Consider the following 3,022-nt stretch of genomic DNA (forward strand, 5'->3'; position numbering starts at 1 on the left):
TAGAAAGACGCAATGTTACTTCATTTTAGCAATATGCATAACGCGTTTATCGATAGGATCCCAATCGTCATGGTTTCTCTTTAACTCTTTTCGTTGTTTTATTATTATATTATTTCTCTTCCTTTCTTCTCCTCTTCCTCTCTCTCATCTTTCCTATCGTCTTATCGTCTTTTTTTATCTTTATTCTTTCGATGCCTAATTTTTCCATGCCTCATCTTCATACGTATCTAAATGCTAGAAACGTATCAAAGATGTCGGTATTTATTATTTTTATCACGTAGGATTATTGTACAGCTTATGAATCAGTTCCATAGGTGTACTTACTTTTCACATATCGAAGTGTATTGTACACGCAAGATACATATTGTACATACGTATACATATACATATAGATGTATTATAAAATGATGAGCGGATGTGCAGATCGTAAATTCTAAGTACTAGGAGTGTAAAAGCAGGGCTGTTGATTTTTCTCTTTTGACTATTGTTAAATATTAATTTTTAGCGATTATTATTATCATTATCATCATCATCATCATCATCATTATTATTATCATTATTATTATTATTACTATTATTATTATCATTATGTTCTCATTTTTACGATTATCACGATTACTATCGATAATTTTTAAATTTTAACGCCACAAAGCTTAGATACAGCAAGCAGGGGAACCATGACAACCGCGAGTCAAAGAAAGAGAGAAAGAGAGAGAGAGAGAGAGAGAGAGAGAGAGAGAGGAGAGAGAGAGAAAAGAGAGAGAAAGAAAAAAGAAAAAAGTTGCAAGAAAAGAGTTTTTCGTTTTGTTTCAAAAAAAAATTTTCGTGTAAGGTCCATAAGTGCAAGATGTGTCTGTTTGTTTTAACGATACACGAAAATAGATAATGGCGCGCGCGCGCGCGCGTACATGCGCCAAACGATTTCAAATTGCTACCGGCAAAAGAGGGAAAAAGGTATATAACGCGAGAGTATTCAACTCGATCGAAACGAATCAAAGGGCAAAGATTAATTGCAATCGAATGAGAGGGGGAAAAAAAAAAAAAAGAGAAATCGTAGAAACGTGATAAAATGCAAAAAATGCATTGAAACATATTGAAATAAAACGGTGAAATAAAGGGAGAAAGAGAGAGAGAGAGAGAATATTCGCGTTAGCGTGCCTCGAACTTCCTTGTATATCTGTAGATCTTGTGTCGACGATCTTTTTAGTCTTCGCACGTTGAAAACAAGAGGACGAACAATTCTCTGTGCGCGTATGCCTGAGGCTTTTGATTTAAAACGAGACGCGAAGTCATCAAGGGCAAGACTGATTTTAACTCGCAAAGGCTTGCAAAGAACACAAGAAAGAACAAAAAAAAAAAAAAAAGAAAAAAAGGAAAGGAAAAGACACGGTCTTTTTTTTCTTTTACATTTTTTTTTGCCTTTCCGTTTTTTAAATACATACGACGTCGTAATATATGTACATAATGTATGTAATATATAACATACCTGTCGTCCTTAGTTGAGCTATTCTATTTAATATTTTTCCATTTTTCAAGATACATTACAATTTTGAACAACATTTTTTTAGCTCTACCTGATCTAAGTTAGAAAATTTAAATAAATTTTATAGAGATCTAGGAGAAACAGTTTGTTTATCCTAAAAAGCGAGATAGGATATTTTAACTAAGGAGGATAAATATATACATATACATATATATATATATACGTACATTTAAATGTACATATATTCGTAATATTCGCGAAAATAGAAAGATGATATAATTAAAATAAATATAAAAGCGTTTTTTTGGTCCTTTCTTGACGAGAAAGGTAGACGAAACGCGATCCGTGCATTTTTTTTTCGAGATACCTTAAGTGCAATAAGGACAAGAGAGAGAAAAGTGATGATTTTTATGTTGGCTAGTCATTATACAGCTCTATGAGATACTAATCGTACTACTAAAGCTGTGATTATAATAAAGCCTCTGTGCATACGTTCGCGCAACTCTTATATATAATATTATAGTAATAACGTATTTTGTAGTTTGTTACGATTGTAAGGTACACGGTAGATAGATCGTAGGTATGTCTAACGAGGAAAGAAAAACAACAGTTCCGAATTCGATCGGTCGACTGTTCATTCCGATCTCTTTTCTTTCTTTCTCTTCTTTTCTTACACTCTCCCTCTTCTACCTCTTCTTCGTTCTCCCTTTATCTTTATCGTTTCGATCTCTGTTCCTCTTTTCTCTCTTTCTTTCTCCATCGTTTTTTTCCCACTCCTTTTCCTTCTTTCTTCTTCGTTTGTCACACGTGTTTTTACGGTGCTGGACGAGGTGATGTATCATTATATGAAGATAGAAAAAGAGAAAAAATTGGAAGGACACAATAAAGTAAATGAAAATGTCGTTCGTTTCGAGTATTCCAATGAATTGTTGTTCTGCTATTTGAAGTAACGATGCGAGTTTGTTTTCTGCCTTTTCGATTTTTATCATAGATTTTTTTTTTTTAGTTTATCCGCGTTGTAACATTGTATTCTTGTTTTTAAAGAATACAGTAAAAAAATACACGCGAGGATAGATTTTACGTGTGAGATTTATTCCCCTTTTTATCATGCGATTTTATCCAGAGATTTTGTTTGTTATTTAGATTTAAATAATTGAGTTTATTTGCGTGAAACTTGTGTAGACTAATCGATATGAGATTAACGTTTAGTAGCAGTATTATACGTATTTATTAAAAAAAAAAAAATGATATAAAAAATATCAATAATTTCATAAGTAACCGTATATACATCAAAATCGTTGTTCAGCACCGAAATGCACGTATCTTCCGGATCTTCAGTTTAAGGATCTCAATTATTTTAACCGCCATTCCGCGGACGTACATAACACGAGAATTCTCATTTTATCGCGTATATTAAAAGAACCGTGTATTTTTTCATAAGAAGAAGGAAAAAGGATAGATACTTTCTTTGAAAGAGCATATGTCGGACCAATATAATGTAAAAAAAATTTAAAAAAAAAAAAAAAAAAAAAAAAAAAA

At 32.1% G+C, this 3,022-nt stretch overlaps 1 protein-coding gene across 1 annotated transcript in view; it reads left to right on the forward strand.

The window, feature by feature from the left end:
* LOC102681328 (zinc finger protein 39-like) overlaps positions 1-3,022 on the forward strand; it is a 17,787-nt gene that overhangs the window by 4,026 nt on the left and 10,739 nt on the right. The window lies entirely within an intron of this gene.

Source organism: Apis dorsata, unplaced genomic scaffold (genome assembly GCF_000469605.1).
Source record: "Apis dorsata unplaced genomic scaffold, Apis dorsata 1.3 scaffold_170, whole genome shotgun sequence".
NCBI classification, from domain to species: Eukaryota; Metazoa; Arthropoda; class Insecta; order Hymenoptera; family Apidae; genus Apis; species Apis dorsata.